The sequence below is a fragment of the Lynx rufus genome, unplaced genomic scaffold (genome assembly GCF_022079265.1).
Source record: "Lynx rufus isolate CCGP_SWC_20201006 ecotype Redwood Valley unplaced genomic scaffold, mLynRuf1.p SCAF_27, whole genome shotgun sequence".
Classification (NCBI taxonomy): domain Eukaryota; kingdom Metazoa; phylum Chordata; class Mammalia; order Carnivora; family Felidae; genus Lynx; species Lynx rufus.
This window is the reverse complement of record NW_025814842.1, coordinates 11,378,113-11,405,789: the sequence shown is the minus strand read 5'-3', so window position 1 is coordinate 11,405,789 and position 27,677 is coordinate 11,378,113.

The following is a 27,677-nucleotide window of genomic DNA, read 5'->3' as shown; positions in this document are numbered from 1 at the left end:
CTCAAGGCAAAGTCGAACTGGAGACACAGCTTTGATAGGATAGGGCATCCTATCACTGCCTGTCTTAGCAGGGATGGTGAAGAAAGGAGAAAAACTCATATGTGGGTGCATCACCGAAGTCACTGCCATGTGCATCTGGGGCTCGGCCCCATGGGCATCTTACTGAGGAGCAGGTAGAACACTGGGCAGAATTGTCCACTCCAGTTCAACCTGGAAGTATGTTATCTATTGGCTCTGGGACCCATTGGGTGGGAGTTGCTCCCCACCCCCCCCCACCCAGGCTGGGGATATGTACTTGACGAGTGAGGTCCCCCTGACGTCACAGGTGTCAGACAAACACTAGAGACAAAATTGAAAGACCATCCTGGGAGCTTTCGGGAAGCTGCCCTCAGTCCAAGTTTGAAGTTTGAAGTCCAGTTCCAAGTTTGAAGTCCAGCCAGGAACTCTCTCTGTAGCTGTGGCTCAAACCGAATGAGAGGACAAGAAGGTGTGAACGGAGACACTAAAGGTGTGTCACATGCTCTAGATGGGAAGAGTGGAGCCCACGGCAGGGGTGGGGGGAGGGAAAAGGTCCAGGTTCATTTTTCTAGCCCCATCAACACACTCGATTTTGAGCAAATAATGAGAAACCACAGAATCCAGACACGGAAGGGACCGTGGATGTCATGTGGCCTGACCCCATCCGTTTGCAGACGGGGACACTGAGAGCCAGACGTGATTTGTAACAAGGTCACCCAAGGTGCTCTCGTGGGACAGGAATTCAGGGGTCGCCTCATTCAAGGTGTGCCTTCCAACCCACCTTGTTTATTGGCTGAAGGAAGAAAGGTCAAATAGGCAGATGGCTTTGACACCTGCCGTTTGTCCTAAGCAAACTGCGGACAGCTTTCCTGTACCTTAGATGTAGCGTGTCCAGCCATGAGGTTCACCCCATAGAATGTTTGAGATCCGGGTAACCACCATAATAGCAAACAGATGGGCTTGCAAAGGCCGCCACAGGAAAGTACCACAGAACTGGTCTAAACAGTGGTTTAAACAGAGTGGGTTAAACAGAAATTTATTGTCTCACAGTTCTAGAGGCTAGAAGCCTGAGATCAAGGCACTGACGGGGCCATGCTCCCTCTGAAGGCACACGGAAGGATCTGTTCCAGGCCTACTCTCTGACTTTCTGGTAGTCTCAGACGCTCCTTGGCTTACGGTAACCTAATTCTCGTGTTCACATGGCTTTCTTCCTGTGTGTGTGTGTTTCAGAATTTCCCCTTTTTATGAGGGCACTAGTCACATTCTTCCTGGGCCCACCCTACTCTAGTGTGACTTTATCTTAATGAATTACATCTGCCACGACCTTATTTCCAAAATAAGGTCACAGTTTTTAGGACTAACATGGCAGCTGGGGTCGGGGGAAGGGGACACGATTCAAACCATAACACCAAGAAATGGATTTCCATACAAGTATGCACCAAGTCCGTGAAGAATTCAAAGAGAAGGAAAGTATTTCCTCTGCACGGGAAGGGTTCCCGATCCCCTTGAAAAGGCAAATTGTAGAATATTTAAAAGTAAAGAAAACAGGGGCGCCTGGGTGACTGAAGTCGGTTGAGTGTCCGACTCTTGATTTTGGCTCAGGTTCTGATCTCGTGGTTCTTGAGTTTGAGCCTGATCTGGTTCTGCGCTGACAGGGGAGAGCCTGCTTGGGATTCTCTCTCTGTCTCTCTCTCTCTCCCTCTCTCTCTCTCTCTCTCTCTTCTCCTCTCCTACTCTTGCTCTTTCTCTCAAAGTAAATAAACTTAGAAAAGAAAAGAAGAGAAAAGAAAGGAAAAGAACAGAAAGGAAAGGAAAAGAAAAGAAAAGAAAAGAAAGGAAAGGAAAAGGAAAGACAGGGAAAGGAAAGGAAAGGAAAGGAAAGGGAAGAGAAGAGAAGAGAAGAGAAGAGAAGAGAAGAGAAGAGAAGAGAAGAAAAGAAAGGAAAAGAAAAGAAAAGAAAAGAAAGGAAAGGAAAAGGAAAGAAAGGGAAAGGAAAGGAAAGGAAAGGGAAGGGAAGGGAAGGGAAGGGAAGGGAAGGGAAGGGAAGGGAAGGGAAGAGAAGAAAAGAAAAGAAAAGAAAAGAAAAGAAAAGAAAAGAAAAGAAAAGAAAAGGAAAGAAAAGAAAAGAAAAGAAATTCCACAGACCGGGTGACTTACACTATGGGAATTTATTTCCTCGCAATTCTAGGGGCTGGAAGTCTGAGATCAAGATTTCCGCAGGGCTGGTTCCTTCTGAGGCCTCTCTCTGTGGCCTGCAGGTAGCTGCCTTCTCTCTGTGTCCTTCTGTGGCCTTTCCTCTGCGAGCACACATCCCCGGTATCCCTCTGTGTTTCCAAGTTTCTCCTTCTTATAAGGGAATCAGCCAGATTGGATTAGGGCCTCGTTTTAACGTAATCACCTTTTAAATGCCCTGTCTCCGAATACAGTCAAATTCTGAGGTGCTGGGCATTAGGACTCCAACATAGAAATTTTGAGAGGACACAGTTCAGCCCATAATATGATGGCGGCAGTCGGGGGTGGGGGGGTCCATTACCACACAAAGCTAGAAGTAATCCACCGCTCTGGGCTTCACACACAGTCAATGGCCTCAGGATGGCTTCTGTCTGTCACCCATAAGAACTAAGGTCTCCTTCCCTTCCTGACATGAAATCTCCACCAGATTCATCAGTTACTCATTCATCCAACATTTACTGAGCACTTACTATATTCCAGGGCCTATGGAGTAAACTTTAGAGGAAAGTAATGTAAGAATTTGACATACATAGTCTCATGTTATTCTCACGACGGACTTGAAAAGTAGGCGCCGTTCTTGTCCCCAGCTTATACTTCAGAAAACTGAGGCACAGAAAGAATAAACAGCTTGCCTAATTCTTACAAATTAGCAAAAGGTTAAGAAGTGAAGCCAGGCCTAAGTGGTCAAGTTCTGAGAGAATTCTAGAGGTGGCAATGACTGATGTGACTGGTCCTTCATAAGGTTTCTGGACACAGGATGTGCGGGGGCAATAGCCATTTGAAGGGGCAGAGAGAGAGAGAGTCAACTCACCCCTCTGAATAGGCATCTCAACATGAGAAAGTGGCTCTCAGAATTCTGGTGAGACCTTGGCCCTTGGGCTCCAGTGAGGTCCTTGGACTCCCGAGAGCCATGATCTCGGAGCTCAGGATGAGAAACACTCTGCACAGGTGACCTGATGATCTTTCAGATTTCAGGTGTTGGAGTCAATGTCTAGCCTCCTGGTTCAGAGAGATCTCAAGAGTAGGATCCCCCCAGTCTACGGACATACCGCCCTGAACGCGCCCAATCTCATCCTATCTCGGAAGAGTAGGATCCCCCTATCCAGGTTCCCATTAAAATGCCCATTGAAATGGGGATTTGTTGGTTTGCTGACCCACATTCTAGATTTGAGGCAAGAATCTCTCTGGTTGGGAATCCTTATTGCTTCTGCAGTCAAATGTGAAGGTCAAGCCTTATTTCTAAAGACATGGCATATTCTCCTTACTATTTTCTCGTGGGCTGTGTTTTAGACAAAGCATTTTCTGCAATTAGGTAACTATACCTGTATCCTAGCTCCTTTGCCATTCATCTTTTGTAAACTGTGAAATTAACAAGCCTCACCGCGACCAACTGAGAACCACCCCCCCCATCTCTCACTACCATTTACTGAAAATCTTTGCTTGGACATGCTTTACTGATAGCACTTGAGCAATTTTGATGAATGTTTCTCCCCTGCTAATCTTCTGATATCTCTCTGTGTGCACATTCATTAAAGGACTCCCAGCTCTCCACGTTGTGGCAGAGGTGAAACTCAGCCCCGTGTTTGCCGATGTTACACTGGTCCGCTCGCCCGGCATTATCTGATGATGTGGTATTAAAGAATTAGGTCAAATAATCTGGATAAACCTTCAGGATTAAAGGATCTGTGGTTGTCTCGCTGACCAATATTTTGAAAATCTAGTTATCATCAGGCACACACAGTGGACTCATTGTTCATTCATTCCACAAATTGTGACGGGCGCTTGCTAAAGCGTGTTCGGGAACTCTTCTAGGCGCCGAAGAAACAGAGAGGCCCGGCTTTCCAGGAACTGGCAACAGAGGAAGGAAGATAAGAAGCAAAACACATAAATAACAATACCGTGGGGTAAGTGACATGGCACCCAGGGGAGGGAGCGACAAACTCTGCCCGCCACCAGGATGATTTGACATACAAGGGGACATTTGAGCTCATCTTGAAAGATGGGAAAGAGGTCGTTGGGTGCAACCCAGTGTGGGTCTGAGGAGGCCTTAAAGGTAAAGGAAATAGTGCATACAAAAGGGCAGAGCCTTGGTGTGCTTGGCACTCGACCCAGAGTGAGTGGCAGCGACCGTGCTGGAGAGGCCCCCGGGGGCCGGGTCCTGCTTGACTTGGACGCCAGACCAGAGAGTTGGTCCTGATATTGTAGCCCACTCGCTTCAAACTGTGTCCCGTGGGGCCAAAGCCCCCCTTAGCCACTTCGGGGAGCAACGACGAGCAGGGAGAGAAGTAAGGAGAGGGTGAGTTCTTCACCCCGCCACCCCAACTTCAGCCAAAGCAGTTTGGCTCAAATGAGGGCAGTGGACATGGTTATGGGGATAGGAAAGAAAGCAGACTCAAGAAGCATTTGCAACGCAGATGCACGAGTCAAGATGTTCCAGAGAAACAGAACCGACAGGATATCTACGTAAAGAATTTTATTATAAGGAATTAAAGGGATTGGCTCCCGCAATTACGGAAGCTGAGAAGTTCCAAGATCAGCAGTTGGCTAGCTGGAGACCCAAGAAAGTTGATGCTATAGTTCCGGCCCGACAGCTGGCCCACTCAGGATCCAAGAGGTGAGGGTGTTTCGGTTCCAGTCCCAAGACAGGAGGACACCAGTGCCTCAGTTCAAGCAGCCAAGCGAGAGGTGTGCCCTCTTAAAGCTTCTGGTTCTTTCCAGGCCTTCTACAGATTGGCTGAAATCCACCCACATTAGGGAGGCCAACTTGCTTTATTCAGCCGACCCCACCGAATGTTAGTCTCATCCAAAAACACCCTCATAGATGCACCCAAGAATCATGTTTGACCAGCTACCTGGGCATCCAGTGATCCAGTCAAGTTGATGCGTGAAATTAACCACCATGTAGAATCAACAAAACTTGAAATTAAAGCAAAAGTTTTGGAGGTCAAAGACTTTGCGTTAGTACAGCCTGTAGCAATAGAACAAGGGAGAACGCTGGAGGGAATAACCATCCCCTCTTGCTCTCTTTAGGGGCCAGGGCTAGCCTCCACAGATCTTACCAACACCCCCCTACCAGCCACTTCTGAAGGAACTTCAGTAAGTGTCCTTTTTTTTCCTTTCGAGCGAAAGAACCCGGCCGGAAACCAGCCTGACTCCACCCACCAAGAGATCCAGAAACGTGTTTAATAAGGCTCCTGCCTCGACTGTTGACTGATGCAGACCCGTAGATACCTGTGCGTGCACTCTGGGACCTGAGTCACTGTGTATGCCCATCAGGGAATTAGGAGCCTCCTGAAGCCCATTGTCCAACCTGAGTTGGGTACCGATGCCCCTTCTCTTCCTGACAAAGGTATCAAGGTACTTGTGGGAGGGAGACACAGTCTGCCCAGCTCCCCCGAGTCAAGCACACAGGCCTGTCTCCTGGCTAAGTTTGTGGTGCCTTTCACTGCAGGACAGCTCTCAGTAGATGGGGACATAATAAGCATGTTGAATTGGCAAACTTTTTCAAGTGTGCAAAGAGCTCCCAGTCCAGTCATTGCCCCTGGTTCATAGTCTTCCCTTTCTGGAATGTCCCCAGAATCTCTAGGGCTCTCAGTGTATCTGTCTCATCCTCCAAAAGGGATCTCGGCAAGCTTCCCAGCCCCTTGGACCCCCAGCCCCCATGGCTGACCTTCCATTACTGAGATGTCTTATTCTGGAATAAGGTGGAGAGGCGGGCATGTGTGAACTAGGGTCATCGGGGGGCCCTTTCCAACTAGAGTATTTGTTCTTCAGTGACTCCCCATTCTGGGCCTCTGCCCTGCCCAACGATGCGCCTGAAGATGCACCTTGGGATATAGCCTCTTTATGCCCATCCCAGGATGTTTCTGGGGTTTACATGACTGGAATCAAAACGCTAACCTCTGCGTAGGTAACTAACGACTCCTTAGCTCCAGTTCCGCACAATTTACTTAGGATGAAATCTGATGCTCCAAATCCACACTGTGCTGTTTTCCTGCTTTGGCCTCACAGTGAATTTGTTCAGCAAGAAATCACTCTTTAAGACGCGCTGATGTCTCTCCCCTGCCTTCTGATTCTGGAGTGCGAGTCTGCAGAACTCCTGGAAGGTGGAGCTTTCGTCTTGAGTCCAAAGGCTGCCACAGTAATAGAGCATCCGCTGGGAACTCTTGAAGGCTTGTCGACATCCTTCCTCCTTTGAGCACCGTACGGCACAAAGAGAATTGCCCTTGGAGTCAACAAACCCTCAGCCATTGACTTATGTGACAAATATTTATTAAGTGTCAACCACGTGGCCGGGCACTGTCCCAAGTGTTGGGCATACATTCGTGAACAAGATAAGCATCCCTGCTGCCATTATGGAACATACAGTACAGATCCTTTCTGTCTTTTAGCTGTGTGACCTTGATCAATGTGCTTCACCTCTCTGAGCCTGACTCCTCTTCTGGTATCTGAGGATAATGACGCTAGCTTCCATGAGACGGTGTCTGGAACAGTCTAGGCATTCGTTGACATGCAGAGATTTTCCGTCTTGACCTCGAATTTCTGGGAACACCCTCAAGCTGATGGGAACAGCTTTATGGCACGATCAGATTCAAACGGGGGGTGGGGGGGTTTGTGAGCCAGCCTGAAAACACTCGAAGTATAAAAATTCACAACCGGTGTCAGAAAAGCAAATACAAACTTCTTTATGTGGTTCCCCGCTTAATTTATTTTCAACTTTGTCTTAAGTGATATTTCTCGCCGACGTAGACGAAACGGAAAATATCCAACTAGAGTTGAAACTCCCGGTGAATGCTCCAGATTCATAAATCAGCTCCCGTGGGTGCTCTGGAGCGGGTCGGTGGCGTGCTACTGCCCCCGTGTGTAGGAAGCTTTGCTAGCAAGGACCTGGGAGCTGAGCAGACATTAGGCTGGGGGTTTGGGGGGGGGGGGTTCTTTTGTTATTATCATTAATTTTTTTTAACAAGAACAGTTAAGAAGGAGAAAATGGACTCTGAAAAATCCTCTTTATCCATAATCCGATAGAGTAACACCCAACGAAGTCAAGGGCAGCTGGCAGCCGTTTAACAAACCCCAAGAGTACGCCCTTCGTCCTTCCCCTGGCATGCAATGGACACCAGGCTCCGTTCGCGGGAAATAGATCCATCTAGTCGAGAAATAGAGAAAACTCCCCGAATAGCACTCAGAGCTCAAACACGCCCTGAGCGGCAAACTGGTATGGGAAGTCCTCCAAGATTTGTAGTCTGCCCGGCAGAATCTCTGGGGCACAGCTGTTCAGGTGGTCTGGCTTCTTTTCTCCACCCACGAAGCACCTGCCGTGTCCACCTGCCAGGAGTCAGCACAATGGATCTGTGTGCTCTCTATTTCCAGAAACGTTCACTAAACTATGGCTCATAACCCTACCAGAAGCCCAAGATCTAAGGAACACATCATCTAAAGGGAGAAACCGAGGGACAAAGTGACAGAGTGCGCCAGAACTGGACAGAAGGAAGCAAGGCTACCGGCAGGACCACCCCCAGTGGAAGCGGGAAATGCCTCCAGGGAGATGATTACGCCGTACCTTCCCCCGAAGAGATGAGTTGTCCAGCAAAGAAGCAGGTAAATGGAACCGCAGGCAGAACTTACGTATTACGTGAAGAGTGTCCGGGCGTGAAAGTGCCTAATGCTCTGGGGAAACCGAATGTAATCCAGCCTGATGGGAACACAGAGGTCATGTCAGTGAATGGGAATGCTACAGAGGTGATCGTGGAGCCACTTCACGCCAGACTAGAGACATGGACGGAAAGGCTGGACCACAAAGGGTTACAGAGGACAGCAGGGAAGTCCGACTGTCACCAGGGCGACAAGGGACAGGTGAGTGAAGGAAGGAGGTCAGGACGCAGAAGCAGCCCATGAGAAGGCTGTGACAACAGCCTCTAGACAAAATAAAAAGTCCAAGTTTAAATGAACTCTCAGAAGGCATGATCAGAGCATTATCCCAAAGAAAATCAAGTAGGTCTTGGGAGTTGTATTAGCCAACCCCCACTGCCTTCGCTAACAGCCTCAATGGGGACAGATGAGGAATTAACTCCCTATTTTCACTCTGGCCTGGTCTGGTTCCCAGTCGCCACAGGAACTGTTCCTGATGCTACCCTGTTCCACTTCTCACATCCCAGGCCAGGTTCCCAAGGCCACCCCTGCACCTCTGCCAGGAAGGGGTCATGGCGAGGATTTTACCAGCTCGAGATCTGCTGGGCAGCTCAAAGGAGGGGATCGTGACTGCACTGTGACTCTGGGGATTCTGAAGGCTTCTAGCATGACAGCAGCTAGCTTAACCCGGGATTGGGCCCAGACGCCTGCCTCTCCTCTGGGTTTTATCAGCTGATGACTCTATCGACTATTCAAGCCTCCTACCTAAGAGTTCCTGGGTTTTGTCAGCTCTGTGTCATAGGGCATATGCTCAGAGGAGTCACCTACAGAGAGACAAAATGAGGACACAGGACGAGTTAAATCCTAGTGCCCTGTGCAATCTGGACAAGCCGTTTAATCTCTCAGAGCCTCAGTCCTATCGACCTATCCCATGGGATGACCGATGGTTTTTTCAGGGGACGATTGCGAGGACAGGATGAGGTCATAGAAGTAAGTGCCAGGCAAAGCACAGAACAGGTGGTTGTGATAGTTTTCAGCCACGTGGAGGTACATGGAGACCACGACAGGGAGCCCTGGCCCTCCCCCCACACGAACACACTCCTGAGTATAAAATGACTGCAGTGCATAAGACCGCATCCAGGAGGCATGGGGTTTGTGTTTGGGTGTCACAGCAGGTCCCCGGTACTTGAACCAATAAATAACAATTAAGAACACCCCGGTATCTTTCCTCGTGTTTCCTAACCGTAGAGTTTGCACAACCAAGAAAATGGTAGCTTTCAGATATTGAAGTGCATATATGCACTGAAGAATATTAGCCACTGGATATCAACAAGCAATAAAAAGTAAGGGATTTTTTTTTCTCATAGCTTTGAAATTTTCATGGTTCAAGTGGTTTCAAAACTGAGTCACTTATAGTTAGTCTCCACAACGTGGATGGATCCCATATGCCTAAGTTTGAGTGAAAGAGGGTAGATACCAGACTACATATCTATGGTTCTATTACGTAACAGTATTATGGTTCTGGAAGATAAAGCACTAACACGGGCAAAGGTAATCTATGCTGTTAGGAATCAGGACAGTGGTTACCCTGGGAATAAGGGTAAATACTGAAAGGGCCGATGAAAGGGGTTCATCTGGGGAGACTGGGACCCACTGGAGATGGGTATGTTCACTTTCTGAAAATATACAGACCTAGGCATTTACATATACTTGTGTACGATTATATACTTTATGCATATTATACTTCAATGGGGAGACTTTGGGATTTCTATGTACATTCTTACCCACTATAAGAAAACAGAAGTCTTTGCCCACTATCGCCATCTTAAGTCAACACCAAGGGTCTTCAAATGATAGTGCTAACATCTTATCCGTCACTTTGTCTCTACTGCTGTCCCTTTGCCTGACCACTGATAAATCACAGCTCTGTGCAATTTCTCTTAGATTACAGTGTGAATCAAAGGTAGCCGAAAAAGTCAAGGTAAGTGGCGGCCCTGGGAAGAAGAGTCTACTTCGAGCAGGCCAAAGGATCCCAGCTGGAAGGAAGAGAGAAACATGGTTTATGGAGAGGCCAAGGCCATGGCCATAAAGTTGGTGCTAAGCCTAAAGCCTCAGGGAAAGGGCAAAGCCAAACTGGGGAAGTGAATGTCAAAATCAGAAGTCAGGAGGATAGACGACCGTGGGCAGGATGGAAGCCAATGTCAGCAATGGAGACATGGGCAGTTCAGAACCAAGAGTCTGAAATAGAAGGAGCTGGAGACTCACTCTCTTAAGCGATGCCTTGTGTGGCAGGGGGTAAATCTAAAAATTAAAAAAAAAAAAATGGAATAGGACATTGAGAGACCAGGTCATCTAGACTTGTAACTCTGAAAATAAGTGTCCCAAGCAAATGTTGTCATCAAGGGTTTTTTTTTCCTTTCTCTGTTCCTCTGAAACAAATCAATCCCCAAGTAATGTGGGGTCACCAATGATGCGCCTGGCTTTGCGGGAGACATGGGGCCTCCCTCACTGACAGAAGATCATTCTGAGAAACACTACAAGTGTCACAGGATCCAGGCAAAGGGTGCCCATTTAGGGAAGGCCTCCAACAGTCTGAGGAACTTGAACGGGTCCATGAACTGGAGACTCTAGTGACCCTACTCGGATAGGCACAACACCAGCCAGAGAACACGAACACTGGCTGCACCTGGGGCCCTATGCTATCATTAGCTCGATGATGTAAGTGCTTCCAAAAGCACTTGGATGGAATCTCAAATGCAAGTCACATATTTCCCGGAAGATGATATCTCTTGAGTGATGTACTCAAGGGCGATACCTGAGTGCAACTGACCATAAAGGCTAGAGACTGGGGAGCTAGTCAGAAGATCACCCATCCGGTAGAGCAAACGCTGGCCCAGTCAGAATGGATGTCAGCACACATGTACTCGACATAAATATACACACAAGAAAAGCGCCATGACGGAATTCTAGGACATCAGAGCTGGAAACTATCATAAAGACCTTCTTACCCCTTCACCCAAGTCCCCCCATGAGGGGCTCTCATTTTCCCTGGTTTAATCTGCCACATGCATTGGGTTTGCCCAGGAGCTCAGCTCATCAGGTTTCCTTTGGTACAACTGGAAGATTTTTGTGTTTTGCCTACAGGCGGCGAGTAATATAATTAGGAAACATAATTATACAGAAGCATCTTGGTTTAAATTCTATTTATTGAAAGCAAGCTGATCCACATCTCCTTCCAAGGATAAATCATGGTGCCAGACACGGACACTTAGCATATCCCTATGGGATGGGAAGGCTGCCTAAGCATCGTGTGCCTGGGACCTAAGGCTCTGTCGGAGACCATCTCCAGAGAGACAGTCACCGGGGTCCCCGTGCTGGAGTTGGAGGTTGAGATGTTGGGTTTCCACGAAAACACTTAACCTAGCGACAGCATCTAATATTAACCTGGTTGGACAATCAGAGCACGAAAAGGCACAAGAGGAACAGGGACAGAAGTTTGGACTCAGAAAGTTGTCATTACCTCCAGCGTGCCACAGAGACTGGCACCAGGAGGGAGGATCGTGACTGACGGCACATTCCACATCCTGGCCACAGAGGAGTATGAATCCAGCCCTGGCTGCATATATCAAAGGCGAAAAGACACATGGTGTGGGATCCCAGGCCTCAAACCTGGGGAACTGTGCATCTCAGGGTAGGGCTCTGAAGCAGTGCCCAGAGAGCAGGCTCGGGGTCATGGTTCCTTGCTATGGAAGATCGAGGCTCTGCCCTCCTCTGTCCTGGTCACCTCTGCCTGGCGGTGGCCAAGTCTCCAAGTCGGTCTGACCACACACCAGACAAAGACGTTTGTTCAAAGACTCCTGCTGCCCGTTCAAGACGAATTAAGTCTGATGCTCATTATCCCTGGATGCGCCACTTAGTGTAGGAACCCAGAAGGCGGTCAAGAGGACCCTGCTCCCAAGGAGCTTACGGTGTGGTCGGAGGAAGAGGACACACACCGTGGAGGGCCAGGTGACAAAGCCAGGCTGTGAAGAAGTGGGTCGTGGGCCGTGAGGTCAAGCAAGACCCATAGATCTGACCGGCAACATACTGATACCAAAGCCGTTTTATTGTTGATCGATGGCATCTGTGAAGGATCATGTAGCTTGGCACGGAGGAAACACAGTAACAGAAGGAGCGAAAGCATAAAGGTCTGAAAGCAGGAAGTCCTGGATCTACTCATGGCACTTTGACCTCCTGACTATGTGACTACGGGCAATCATTTCCCATCTGTGAGCTCCAGCCTCATCAGTACATGAGACACAAAACCCTCCAACCCCTGGATTCCACTGATCGTTAAATGAGATCACAGACCCAGACGACCTAGCACCGTTCCTGGAAAATCGCCTCGACAAACATTCATCCTTAAGAAACCTATTTCTCAACAGAGAAAGGATATCTGAGCAAACAATTGCTTTTCAGAATGAGAGCACTAAAAAAAAAGGAGCAAAATGAACAAATGTGACAACCCCCAGATTTAACCCGGGTAAGTAGATTTACCGAGTGATTCGGTAGTAACTCAAACCACAAAACTGAAATAGTCACACTTACCCTGTTCAGACCCTAAATGAATACCAATGTATTATTCATTACACCCGAGCCAAAGCCAGACTATATACACTAAGCCAAATTTAATGTTTGCTCTGGTGGCGTTCCTGGAATTCAGGTCAATGGAGACGTGAACATCATGGCCGCCCGTTGGAGCCCAGGGCAGATTCCTTTGATCTTGAAGCCGCTTCAAGTGCAGGAACCTGATTTTCTCCCATGTGGGAGAAGTTTAAGGATCTCACTCCCTGTCTCACACCAGCAGGGAACTTCCTAAATAGTTCCCTTCTGAATGCAGCACAGTCTTTAAAAGGACCTTCTCTGAAGCCCAGATTCTCAATGAACTAGGAGGGTTCCAGGCTTTGCTTTCAGAGACTGGTATTAGGTCTCAATAATGGCCGGGTTTTCAGTGAACAGTCAAGGGCTTTTCTTTGAAGAAGAGTTGGCTGGTTAGTATTGTGCCTCTCCGTCTTGCCTTGAACTATATCCACGATTGGGGCGACCATATATTTTATAATGGAAACTGCGGCAGTCAAAGGGGCATTGTTAATAATTCGGGAGGGCCACCCCAAACACTAAGCTGGTCACGCTGTAATATGGTCATCGTATCTTTTCTGTGGCTATCAGTTCATCTCTCTGAGCCACTGCAGAAGGAATCTGGGAAGAACCCTACACCCCTCCCCAACCTTTCCCAGTGACCACATCCAGCCTAATTTGACAGCCACATTTTTAACTTCTTGTCTACACTGAGACTCTCTCAAATGTTCAATTTGCTTTTCATATACCCCATTTCTTCCTTTTTGTGCTCATACTGCATTCGTTTATATAATAATCAAATTGTGTAATCACAGTAGCAGGTGCAGCTGGTGTACATGTGACCAACTGTGGATGGACGTTCAACTCAGTTGGGGGCGGCCATGCACGTCACAGCAGACAGCAGCTGAGTAGCTGTAAGAGGTCATGATAACACGAGTTAGTGTGTCTCCCAGAGGTGAGAGGCAGTAAGCAAGCGGCTGAGTTCCAGCCCCAGCTTTGCCCCGTATTAGCTGGACGAACTTGAGCAAGCACTTAAACCTCTCTGTGCCTCAGTTTCCCCATCTACAGGACAGAGTTGCAGTGGTATCTACCTCATATTGTTGTAAAGACCAAATCACTTAACAAGAAGTAAAGTATTGAGAATATTCTTGGAATGGAGCAAGTACTAAGTCTTTGCTGTTATCATTTGGTTGGTCAAGTAGAGTGTGGTTGAAGGAGTTTTGCTCTATGTGGAGGAAGGAAGGAAGGAAGGAAGGAAGGAAGGAAGGAAAAGAGAAAGAAAGAAAGAAAGAAAGAAAGAAAGAAAGAAAGAAAGAGAAAGAGAGGAAGGAAGGAAGGAAGGAAGGAAGGAAGGAAGGAAGGAAGGAAGGAAGGAAAAGAAAGAAAGAAAGAAAGAAAAAAAGAAAGAAAGAAAGAAAGAAAGAAAGAAAGAAAGAAAGAAAGAGAAAGGAAGGAAGGAAGGAAGGAAGGAAGGAAGGAAAAAAAGGTCTATATTGTCTGAAGAAGACAGGCAGCCTTGAATTCAGAACTAAGTAACTCTATCACTTGGGAGAGGTCAGGACATCTAGAAATGGCTCTCTAATTGGTGACCCCATTAAGAATTTGGGAACTATCAAAAGAAGGGTACGCTAGCCCAAGGGTTCAGCTCGTACTAAGACAGAGTGACTCAAGAGACAAGGCTGTCTTCAAATATGGTTGGAGGTGTGTTGGGAGGAAAGGAGAATAAGGTTGGGAGTTATACAAGTGAGGCCAGAAGGGCAAGGGATCAGGCTCATTTCCTGAAGGAAATGAGGGCAGATGCGGGAGAAAGCCTGGAGCATCTCTGGTTATGGGCAGGAGGCACCCAGGAGGCCCACTTAGCAAGGAGGGTGGGTCATGGCCACACAGGCACTCAGGGTAGAAATCGGCAAAACCACCCCAGCTCAAAACCCAAATAACACGTTTGAATCCAAATGTACAACGGGTCCAGGTCTCTGTGCAAGCTGTCCATCACATCTGGTTGTTAGCATGTTTACAGCAGGATGCAAACTGATGTTCAATTACCCACAGAACTTTATCATTAAAACAGAACTTTAAAATATGCATGTAGAATTTTTTTAAGAAATAGCTTGCGCTAACGAAACCGATTCTTAAAAGTCTGAAACAGGGCTTTGCCAGGTTTTCAAAGCCATCTGTTTTCAAAGCCTACCTTCCACCTTGTTTACCGCAGTCTGTCTGCTGTTTTAACAACCTCCAGTGGGATTTCACATGCCTCATTATGCAAAATCACTGCTTATGCATTCACTCTGCCACTTGCCTAACTAAGCTCAACTCATAACACCTTTCTGAGGAAGATCCCCAGTCTGGAGTTCTACAGGGCTGTACATCAAGAAGGGTGGTAGGAAATACTGAGGCAAGACAAAACGCATCCTCCCGTGTATTACTGTTACGAGGCAGGCTTGATCTGAGACCCTACTTGAGGTGAGATGCCAAAAAAAAATTTAAAAAAAGCACTCATGATTATAACATAAATTCGAACCTCTCTATTCAAAACATAAAAAAGCAGGGTGAGGGGAACGTCTTGCACCGGGTACCAGTTAGAAAGGCAAGTATCATTCGCTTCTCAGCCACCGCGCCCCTCCTGTAAATTACCTAGTCAAATGTTTCTCATTCCTTCCTCGGGGCCTGTCCTCTCTCGGTTCTGAACATGCAGGGGCCGAGGTTCAAATCCTAGCACCTTCAGGGGTCTAACAACTGAACGGGGCTCCCCAAACCAGGTGCACATGGGGCCAAGTAATGAGTGATGTCTAAGGGAACGACATTGATCCTCGGTCCAGGGTGGGGATTCTCAACCCTGGCCGCATGTTAAACATCGCCTGGAGAGCTGAAAGTCACCAGGACCTCCTCCGATGTTCCCATTCAGTGCAGGGTGAGGACCAAGGGCCAGCATTTGTTTTGGGAAAAAAACATTTTCATATTAAAGAATAGCAAATCGATTTGCTATGTGTACATGACACAAATCTTCCACATATGGCCCCACAAAACGTTTCAGAAAGCGAACTTCCCCTTGGAGTCACTGCCTAAGAGAAGATCTAGAACACAGCCAGCCTTCCAAAGGCTCGCCTCCTGCATTTTCCCACTCTTTGATCCCCACCCTCCAGGTGACCACTATGTTGACTTCCGTCCCCACAAAATTGCCCGCTGTCAAACTTTGTACAAATGGAGATACTTTTCTCTTGGATATATAACCAGGACTGAAATTGCTGGGTCATGGCATATATGTGGGTTCATCTCCAGTAGCAAATGCTAGTTTTCCAAAAGAATTAAGCCAACTCCTTCCCCCCAAACGGTGCATGACGATCCAGCCGTCCCACATCCACACGGCCTTATAAATGTTGGTGTAGAGCAGGACTACATTTGGGGTTTAATTCGCCTTTTCCCGATGACATAATGGGGAACGCGCTTCACGTGCTTGTTGGCATTGGGATATATTAGTTTGTGAGGTTCCTCTTTTGCCCAACCTTTAAATTGGGGTGTCAGGGTTTTGTATAGATTTGTCGTTCAATAAATACTTGCTATATGGGCCCATGGGGATATATTTACGGCATACGTCTTCCCTCGCTCTGCGGTTTGCCTGTTTGCTTCCTTAGTTCATGTCTCCTGATGAACAGAACCTCCTAATTGTAGTGAACTCTAATTGATACATCCTTTTCCTTGTGACAAGCGTTTTTTGAGACTTGCATAATTTTTGGCTGCCCCAAAGCCATGAAAATGTTCCCGTATTACCTGCTATAAGCTGTGCATTTCTTCTTTTGTGTTCAACTCTACGATCCAGCTGGAATGGACTTGGGGATATTGTGTGAGGCAAGGGTCAAGGTTCATTTTGCTGCGAGAGATACCTGATTGATCCGGTTTTTGAAAAGACCAGCCTTGCCCGCCCCGTGACAGTGGCGATGAGTATTTCTTTAAGCATTCGTGGTGGGAAAGCTGATTTTAATATGCTTCCAGGGGGGAGGCTGGCTGCTCTAGATCTTAGGTTGATGTAGCCCTCTGGAAAAAACTGCCAATATCTTTGAGTGTAGGTTTAGGGGAAATTGACACTTCTTGGTTGAGTTGGGAAATCGAAACATCCGCACAGCACAGCACCAGCCACACCCCCAAAACAACTGAGCTCAGAGCCCAGCCCTGACTCCTTCGAGATTCCTCGCCAAGAGTCCGTAGGAAAATGGTGTCCACAGCGCCAGTTCCAGGCCCAGAAGATGCTCCGCGGTGAAGCAGGTGAATGCTTTTTGACAGACCGCACCCCGGAGCAGCAAGGCAGCCTAGCAAAAGGAGAAGGGGGTGCCTCCCTACCCACAAACCCTGTTCCCGCCGATCGTTGGTTCTTATGAACTCAATGAGCCACCAGCGTCCTGTGCACGAGCTGGAACCACAGTGGGTCACAGGGAAAACAAAGTCCCAACGGTGGCCATGTCTCCAACCCTTCAGAACCAAGCCTCCATTCTTGGAGGAACGACTTTCCTTTCCAAGGCTCGCTGGACGGACTTTCGTAATTAATTACTAGTGGCAAACTGGTAAATTGGAGTTAATTATCTGGACAGATCTAATTGCAGCTACAACTTCGAAATTAGATAAAACCACCACTTTAAAGTGCACAAAGCCTTTCAAAGGCATTGCTTGAGGGCATCCGAACATGTCCAGCAGAGACAGGGAGCTCGTTGGGGTGCGGTGGTTGGAGAACGGGTCTTTAACACCCCAGTCCTTGGCGTACTGCACTCCTGACTCATCCACCTTCCGGGAAGGAAGGAGCCAGCTCCCCCTTTTCTGCCTCTGTCCCATGGGATATCTGACCCAAGCCCAAAGGGCTGGCAGAGTCTGGTGCATTCTTCCCTGTCGCTCCCGTTTCTATCCCCACCTTGAACATAATCTTGTTATGGTTGTTGGCTCTCATTCCCATACAGCCTCTTCAAGAGGGCACGTGCCTCAACAGCCTTAGCAACTCAGGGACACACAGTGTCCAGGAGGGCAAGCTGAGTCTGGCTGGGGCCTGGAGGAAGAATAGGGATGAGCCAGATAAAGGATATAAAGGTACCCCCAAGTGGAGGAAGAAAAGGGACATGCAAAGTGCTGAAGGCAAAAACTCTGGAACCTGTGAAAATCTACGACTCATTCAGTGTGGCTGCAGGTGAACGAGCCATGAACGAGTCTCAGCCATGAGACTGGAGAGTCTGCCTAGGAAGAGGGGGAAAATGTCCGGGCCATCATGGAGAGCTGAGGCCTCACCCCAAAGAACCTTCTAACTCGAAGAATGTATTGAAACAGGCCAAGATTGGAGGACCTCTCACAGGAAGAGAAGGTTGTGTAGCTGTTGACATTCTTGTGGGGAATCAGGACACCTAGTTCTCGTCCCCCATTGGCCAAAGGCCAGCTGTGTAATTTCTCTACTTCCTACTTTCCTCATCTGTAAAATGGGAATGAACGCTCGTCTACCTTCCCTCTTAGGGGAACACTGAGGAACACTGACACTTCATGGTCGCGAAGAGAACTGCAGACATCCACAAAACAAAGCAGAGTTGAATGACTGTCCCAACACCCGAGAATAGAGCCCGGAGCCTGGCCCCGATTCTCCCCAGATTCCTCTTCAAGGGCCCCCATGAGAATGGCAGCTATGGCACCAGCTCCAGTCCCCGGAGATGCTCCGTGGTCAAGCAGGCGAATACTTTTCAGAAGCACCCAAAAATCGTATCTAAGGTGAGATCATGCACATACACCTTTAACCTAGACATCTAAGACTTGGAAATAGCTTGTATTTGGAGACACAGACCTCCCCTTCAGATCCTGCTTTCCCGACCATACCCCTGGACGTTGCCATTGCCATAACCCACAAGCCCTCCAACCCCAAAGCCCATCCCAGCAAAGCATGGAGGCCATTACACCCTTGGTTTCCACCTTCTCTCAGGTGTGGGGTCACTCTACTGATGGATCTATCCAGGCAATTGAGGGGATCCAATCCTACCCATCTTTCTCCCTGCCCCCACTCCACTGAGTTGGCCCACACCAGGTAACCTCTGGGTTCCCTCTGGGTTCCCTTTCTGTTTAAAACTCTGCTTTACCACTGAGGTTGTAGCCTACTGAAGCTAGGCCCATTGGTCTGGCATCATTTCTAGCTGCGTCTGTCCCAGCCCTTGAGAAGGAACCCAGAACCTGCCACCAAGTTGGCCAAGCCAACAGTATTGCCCTTGGTCAAGATGGAGCCAGATCTGACCTCTCCCCAGTGACCCAGAGCCCTGCAAGGGTCAGTTCAGCCTGTGTGGTGACAGGTGCCAAATTCAGATGAGCAGTGAGGCAGAGAGGTTGGGAGGGAGAGCCCAGCAGGAGGGGAAGGATTCCCCCTTCAACAGCTGTGCGACACTTACCGTGTCTGAGCTCCTATTTCCTGTCCTTCTGAAAGACCCTTGTGGGCTTAAAATCCCCTGGACACAATGAATAGTTTGGAGATGTTCACACAAGGAGGACAAAGATGTGGGACAGAGCAAAGAGAATCCCTAAGGTCCAGACTTACCTCTTATCACTCTGCAATGAGGAGGTCTTGTGTGGACAAGCAGCAGTGGGGACCCGGTCCCGGGGGCTGACAAAGTCAGGGAGATACACAGCTGACAGCTCTCTCCCAGTGGCACTGTGGCCACCGCCATCTCTGAGCGCCTCCTGTCCAAAATGCCAGCAGGGCATGGGGACAACAAAAGAACTCCGGCCCGGACCCCGGCGACCCTAGGTTCTGTTCCCCCGCCACACTGCCTTTGCGATTTCGTAAAACTCTTCCTTTCTGTGACGGTCGGTTGTCTTCACCACACACATAGGGATCCTAACCGGATCCAGCTCTGGAATGCTATGGATCAATGCCACAGTGAAAAGCGATAATGACAACACTCATAATTATGACAGCTAACTTTGAGGGCTTACTCTGTTCCAGACGCTGAGCACACGACACAGATTATCTTACTCAGTCCTACATGACCCACACGGGTGGGCACTGTGTTTACGCCGTTCTAGAAACGGGCACCTGCCACGTTCCCACAGCAGCGGGTGCCGGCCTCCCCACCCATGAGCCTTACCCTTGACCCCCACCCTGCCTCAGGTCTTGGTTCCCAAACTCTGTTCCCTTGAGGGGAACCGCCCAGTGGGTGTTTTCCTGAAGCCTGGCATCAGCAGAGGACCCGCCGTATTCGAACACCAGCTGGGAAGTATGACGTGGCCTTGAAATCGGACAGGCTTCAGAGAGGCACTTTAGACCAGGAAAAAGACACCCCCTGGGGAAACTGCCTGTGGTTAGCGAGGAGTCAGAAGGCTGGATTGGCAAATCCCAAGCAGCCCTTTGGGACTGGGAGAAGAACGGGAGTGAATCAAACCCAGCCTCGGAACACAATAAGACCGAGGAGGGGAAGGTCAGCCAGGAGCGAGAGCTGCCCCCAGCTTGTCTGTGAGTCACTGGGGAGGGCGGGCACCCTAGAGGAGGCCCCGCCTGGCCAGGGGGTCCTTCCTTCCCGCCTGCACCAGCGGGGCCTCTGCTCCCGGGGAGCCAACAGTGTACCGGAAGAAGTCTGGCCCAGGTCGTCCTGCCCAAAGCGCAGGGAGAAAGGCCAATGCTAACCAAAGGAGCAGGGGCCTGACCATGCCCCCCAGAAGGACGCACTGGTCTGCCCTCCAAGGTTCAGAAGTGATTTCTGAGCCCCCAGTAGGAGTGCGGAAGGCAACAAAGACCATTTCAGGCAGAAAAGAAAGGAACGAAGTTGCAAAGATGTGAAGCAGGCGTCCGGGAAGGGGGAGGCTGGGGCTGGCAGTGCGTGGGAGGCCCCAGGGCAGGGAGGCTCAGGAGGCCAGAAAAGGAGGCTGCCAAGGCCTCCCGCAGGAGGTGTGGACGCTCCTGCAGCCTCGAAAGGTCACAAGCCGGGAAGCTGCATGGAGAACAGCCAGCTGGACAGCAGAGAGCGGGACGGAGGCTGGACTGGGGCGCCAGTGACTCGGGGCGGGGAGACGCCTGGCCGGGGCGGGAGGGGAGACGAGGCCACAGATCCAAAAGGCAGCTCAGAGGCGGGGAGGTCCCGCTGGTGGAGTCGGGTGGGGGGCGGAAGAGCCGAACTCAGAGGCTTTGCGCCGCCCCCCCCCCCCGCCCTGCAGAGGCAGCGGCGATGGGGGCGAGGCAGCCCTGCCAGCCTGGAACCGGAACTCGGAGGGAGGCGGCTGTGCCCTTAGCTTCTCCCGGGGGCTCACTGTTGCCATTCAAGGCAGCTCAGCCTGTCACTCAAAGATCTGGCAACCGGCTACCTAGCAACCCGGCTTCTCGGCACCGAACCTGCCACACTCGTGCACGCGGTCACACACTCGCCGGTGCACACGCACACGGGCGTGCACGGGCAGCACACACACGTCCGTGCTGTTGCACACTCGAACGCACGCATGTGCACACCGGCGTGCAGGCTTGCACACACACATGCGCTCGTGTCCACGTGCACGGTCGTGTACACAGGCAATGCGCTCGTGTCCACGTGCACGGTCGTGTACACAGGCAAGGGCACACGCGCATACACACACACACACACACACACACACACACACACGAGGCAAGCTCATCCCCCACCTTTGCCCACCCACGGCTCTTCCCTCATCCTTCCTGTAAAGCCCCTGCCCCGCCCTGATCGGTCCTAAGCTCCCTTCTCCAGGAAGCCCTCCTGATTGCCCCACGCAAAGCCCTCTCACGGTTGGGGCTGTGTGATTACGTCTTTCTTCCAGAACCCCTTGCGATGTCATTTTGGACAATATAACAGGAGCCATGAAGAGGCGCACGCACTGAGGGGTCCAAGGAGGGATGTTAAAAGCTGACTGGGGCCGGGAGTGAGACAGATGATTAAATGTGGAGTCATGGACACAGACAGGGATGAGGATCTGAAATAGGGCAGGGGATGCCCTGGGAGCTCAGGGACAGGGGAGGGGTGTGAGGAAGGCCTCCAAGAGCAGAGGAAAAGGACAGAATCCTGGCCCAGCTTTGGGGGGACCCTTCCCTTAGATTCTCAGAACCAGGTCAGAAGCATGTTCCAGACAGCATCCTGGGCTCAGCCTGATGCAGGGCACCCCCCAGACAGCACGACCGGGGGCCCCGGAGTAAGACCACCTCCCAGGCTCTGCTCTCAGATACCCAGGGTGGCGTCGGGCACCTGAACGGAGAGAAAAGCACAGGGGTGGCGACGTCCAGGTCTCAAAAAGCAGTGCTGAGAACACCCGTGGCCACCACAGAGGGGGCCGAGTGGGCAGGGTGACCGCCTGGGAACCCACGGGAGGTGGAAGGGGCTGGTGGAGGGGACCCGGGCTCTGTGATTAAGCTGGCAGGCCTCGAGGCGACCCGTCTTGCTTTGCGGCTGTCGCTGCCACCCTTCCCACGTGACCGGATCCCCAGAATGAATCCACGCTTCCCAGGACGGCTCCCGCTGAGCCCCTGACGTGCCTGCCTCCCCCCCGACACCCAGCCTCTGCCCAGAGAGCTGACAGGCACCATAATGCCGAGAAGGTCGGAGGCCGTGGCAAAGCCAAGAGCGATTTTGCGGGCTGGTTTAATTTGTCCTTGATGCTTGCAATTCTGAGGCCTCCTGGATTAAAGACACGGGGTCACTTGTTTCATTCAGTCTGCCCGATCCTGGGGTCACTGGAATCAGCCCAGGCGGCCCCTGAACCCTCTGTGACAGCAGCCGATTCCTACATCCCAGAGCCCCTGCCATTTCTTAGGGAATATTACACCATTCCAGGAGCTCTCCCTTAAGAGAGGAACAAGCTGCACTTGCCTGACTTCAGCTCCAGCTCTGCCATGTAGAAATCACCCAGAGCCCTAGCTTCGGAAACGGGAAAGTGGGAGAAACCGTACAGAAACCACAAGGCCAAGGTGGGCACTCCGTGTAAGGGACCTAACACCGGGCCTGGGGCACAGCAGCGGTCAGAGATCGGACCTTGCTGGGTGGAGACGACAGTGGCCGTGAGAGGGGGCCCTTCCCAGGCCAAGAGTGACGGGATTCTTTCTTGCAAGAGCCGAGGCAGGTCTGACCAGGAGCTCTCTCCGTTCTGCGCTCAGGGTGACCCAGAAACGAGTCCAGTGTCTGCCGTGAGTCGCTTGACCCAGATTTCCCCTGCCCCCCTCCACAGGTCCTAGTAAAAGCACAACCCCGCGACATTGCTAACGTTAACAATGGTTAAGATACGAGATTCCCGACGGACGGCTCTGGACTGCCTCCACTAGAAGGCCGCAGACAAGATTAATCCCTGCAACTTGCAGCCTGTGAAATGTCTCCAATAGCCGCCGTTCGGGGAGTCCTCCCGCCAGATACTGAGCGAGGCAGACTGGGTGCAAACGTGGCTGCTGGTTGCAACGCGACTTTGCACTTCTCCTGTCAAGAGGTGGAATCTATTCCTCCACCCGTCGAATGACTCACTTTGGCCCAGAGAATGTGGTAGAAATGGCGGGATGCCAGTTCCAGAAGCCGGGCACGCCTCTACTGCTTTTTTGGGCGCCTGCCACGTGAATAAGCCCACGTTAGCCCGCCGGCAGCTGACAGACAGACGTCCAGTAACTCCAGCCGCCCACCAGCCATCTGCCAGACATGCCTGCGAGGCTACCTGAGATGGCCAGTCCTTAGGCCCGCCACCAGGTCAACACAGACACGTGAGCCAGCCCAGCCAAGACCAGCCACGGCAGGCCCAAAGAGCAGAATTCTCGGCTGAGGCACAGACTTGTGAGTGGTAATGAATGCCTTTTTTTTTTTTAAAGCTTCTGAGTTTGGGGTACTTTGTTACGTAGCAGTAGCTTACTGATACACCATGTTAAGTCGTTTGATGACGTCACTTTATCTTTATAAGAACAACTCCGTGAGCTAGGGATTCCTACGCCAATGGTACCATAGAGGAAACCAGGCCTTAAAAGGCTTTAGCCACTTACGCAGGTTGTCATGGGTAGAAATTGGTAGAGCCGTGAAGACACCTCTCCTCTGCTTGACCTAATAGGCTGTGTTCTTTTCACTAGGGCAACTTCTCTCTTTCCCCCTGGTAAGACTAACAGATGGTTACTGACACGAGGGGGATTGGAGAAGCCCAAGCAAGGGTGATTGCTCTCATGACGGGGCACATCATACCGTGCAGCTCACGTTCCCGGCCCTCGTTAAAAAGCCTCGTGCAACTTGGGGGCAGTTGTTTTTTATCTTTCAATGTGACTTCCCATCGAGACTCTCCGTCCTGTCCCGCACGTCTAAGAGCTGCAGCTTTGACCTTCTCTTGCTCGTTAATTGGGGGATTGGAGGGAAAACAGAGAAACCATGTGTATGGGCAGAAGGAGAGTTTTCAAAAACAAGTGCTCCTTAGGACCACTCGACTGAAAAATTTCATTAATTCATTAATTAAGATATACAGCATGAGAATTCCAGGGAAAACAACAAATACCATCTGTACTGTGTAGAGGCCAAATTTTTCTTGTAGCCTCTAAGACCCAGTAATGAGCACATGCTCTGAATTATTCTCCAAATTGACTGCTTTGTGGGAGAAGCGAGGTATTGGCAATCCAATTATGTGTCAAACGGCGTTCAGAAAGCTGTATCTGTGAGGCTTGGGAGTGATCTTCTTGGACCGAAGTTATAGGGAGGCAGGTTATGTATAATAGCCGAACCTAAGAAGCCTCTTTCCAAAAAGTAGGTCCCAATAGTGTCCCAGTAGTGTCTTGGGATGGAATGGTCTGCCTCGTAAGGTGGTGAGCCCACCAGCACCAGGGGTATGCAAGCAGAGCCTGAATCTGGCTGCCGGAATTGCTATCTCCTGTGGGAAGCTGGGGGCTAGATGAAATGCCTTCTCTGGCCACTTCTAACTGCGAGATTCTATTTCATGATTTCTGAAAGGTGAGCCCTTTGCCTACAGAGGATTATCTCCTTGACTGTGTCATTAGAATGTTCGTGGAGGCATCGTCTCTGAACATCTTCTGTGGTCACAGCAGCATGCCGATATCAGACACTCTAGATGACTTTCCAGCAGGATGCCAGGTTCCACGAATCATTAAAATTCGAAGCATTTTCCCACTTGGTTTAAAATTTCCAGCTTTGATAGCTCAAATTGGGGGCCTCGCAGGAGACATTTCAAAAGCAAATTGTGACTGATGATGTTATTTTGGCCTCCGTCGGACTGGCACGTTGGGTGACCATGAGACATCAGGCGAGAAACCTCTTTTGACACCTTACAAAATGTTTAGATTAATCAAATTTTAAGGCCAGCTCCTGGGTGGGGAGGCTGGAGTTTCCAGGAGTGGCTGGAACATTTTACCATATCTGGGCTGATCACAGAGCCTGATGCATCTGATTTTCTAGAAATTACAAACATTGAGTCAGACAAGTGCTGCCTCGGTATGTTTAATTGGTAAAAATACTCTAATTAGATTTTTAATAGATGCCTTCTGACAGCAGAAACAACAAAGATGATTGATTTTTCTCATGAAGTCTTTGGAGGGAAAAATCTCCCACTTTCAAATTTGTTTAGAAGCCATTTCTCTGAAGCCCCTTCAGTTAACATTTGGGCTCTAGCAAGCCTCTCGAGCACTGAGTGTGTTTCAAATATTAATGGGGGTCTAAATCTGTGTTCTTTCTCAGCTCAACCTTTTGCGCTCAAAATTCATGAGTGTATATTGATTTAGGCAGCCTTCCCAGGACCCTTGTACCACTGGGTTCTTCTGTTCAATGTTAATATGCCCCAACTTATCAATTATTCACTTGCTAAGTGAGAGCAATATAAATCTAACATTCTGAGCAAAAAGAATGGTTCTTCCCGTTCCCTAAAAATACGACGGCAGCAGAAGCTGGTGACTTGGCTAAACGAATGCTTGATTTAGTGGGTAACGATGCCTGTGGGTCCTCCTGTGTTTTCTTCTCTTCTGTCGGAGGTGCAAGAGGCAGTAAAACCAAAATTAGCAAACACATACCCTCTGGAACAAGTTTTTCACGTTATACTTGGAGGCAAAAAAAAGAATGAAAGAAAGAAAGAAAGAACAGGGAAATAAGATCAGCATCGGAGAGTTCATAGGAAGGGAAAATCGGGAGATCATCCGAAAATGGAGGTTTCTCTGCTGCATCTTTAACACCGTCCACCTCTGCTCCCCTAACATGACCGTGACCCCGGGCCATGTTGATGATACCCAACACAGCTACAATTCACGCGGGACCCCCCTCTGGCCGCCAGCAACTCTGCACAAGGCAGGCGGTGTGGTACATTTCTTCGGATGACGAAGTTGAGCTATGAAAAAGGAACGTGGTTGGCTAGAGATCACACAACCCAGGAAAAGGAGGAAGAACTTGAATCCAGTGCGGTTTACTCAGGTCATGTAATTGCCTTGATTGTGCTCAGTCAAGGTCAGCTCAGTCAAGGTCACACAGCTAGCTGGGGTCAGGATCAGGGGCTGACCTATTCCAAAACCCCTGCTCGATCCGCTTCTAACACTGACGTCCCGTCGATATTCTCAGATGTCTCTGACACTCATCCGTGTTCTTAACCAGCAGAGCAACGTCCAGTAACGTTGAAGATGCTTCTCAATTCTGTTCTGTGTCAAAGGGGCCAGTCACGTTGGCCTCCTTCCGTAGTCACAAGGATGAAAGCAGGTAATGCTATTTATGTAACCTACCACACAGATAGTAGACCTTCCATAAAAACTGATTTCATTTCCCTTCTCCCTTGACTCTTTCCCCTTCCCAACCCTGGCAGGACAGAGAACTTGGGTACGCCGGAGTGTTCTCGGTATGACTTAGAACGACAAAGGGTTTCTGGTTCATTAACTCTCAGTTAATCAGATAATTCAATTAACCACAGCACTTCCATTCCCCTGAGCAATTGGTTAATTGAAGTTTTATTGTATACCAAGCATTACAGGGTGCCATCCAGTAACACTTCCTCCATGAGAGATGGAGGCAAGCAACGGGAGGATCTTTGAGTCGACCTCCTCCGCCAACTTCAACTATAACCAATAGGTTATAGTTAGTTATATTGAAAGGGAAAGTTTCTATGCAACTGGCTAATGTGGTTCTAGATGAGACGTCCCATCTGCTGTCTGCTAGCTGGAGGTCCAGGAAGGCTGGGGGTGTGGTTCTGGTCCAAACCCAAGGGGCTGCAAACCAGGATCACCGATGGTCAAGGGCAGAAGGTAGGCGTGACAGCTCAGACAGAGAGCAAGTTCACCCTTCCTCTGCCTTTTCTCTTGTAATCAGGCCCTCAGTGGATCACGTGATGCCCACCTGCGCTGAGTGGAGGTGGTCTTCTCACTCACTCTACCAATTCAGACGCTAATCCTCCTGTAACACCCTTCACCCAAAAAAATGTTCTACGGGCTCTCCGGGCATGCCTCAGCCCAGCCAACCGGCTACATACAATGACCATCGCAATTCCCCTCTTCATCTTCTTGACTTAATACCCAGCCATGGCCCTTCCACATCTCCTGCCACCTAAAAATTCTTCTCTCTCAAGAGCCATCTTGGAAAGGGGAGGATGCATCCAACGTAAGGAACCCTATCATTGACTCGCCATCCATCCATGACTCATAGTCCCGATGGACACCTCTGGCCCCAGCATTATCAATATTACAGCTCCCCTACTTTCACTGTCTACGGGGTCAGAGAATTTTCTTTGTTCTTTAAATGTGCCTTCTCTACCTGTACTCAAAACCACATCCATCCTATCCTATTTTGATCCATTCTTCCTTAATTATTTCCTTTTTCAGCATCTTGAAACGGACACATTTGCTGAGAATTTCTGAGCATCAGATAACTCAACAAGGACCCTTCCTTTCAACAAGGATCCTCTTCTGCTTTCCAATATGATCAATTCTGCCACTTTCGAGGCAGGTCACATTAATTAAGACCTACTGTGTGTCAGCCATGGCAAAAGAGGCCTCCGTAGACATTATCTCGTGGGGACTTCAGAAAAATCTCCTCTCTCTTGACTCTTCCCATTTCTGGTTCTTAGCCGATCACCTTCCTCACTCATTAAAAAATATTTCTGACATGTTGCCTATCTCTTTGTCTTTTCTTTCTATCCTCTTCCTAATTCCCAATAATAAGAGGCCTTCGACCCAAACACTCTTTCACTCTTGGTTGTTCAAACCAAGAGTTGGTTGGTTCAAACACTCTTGGTTGTTCTTTTCAAGG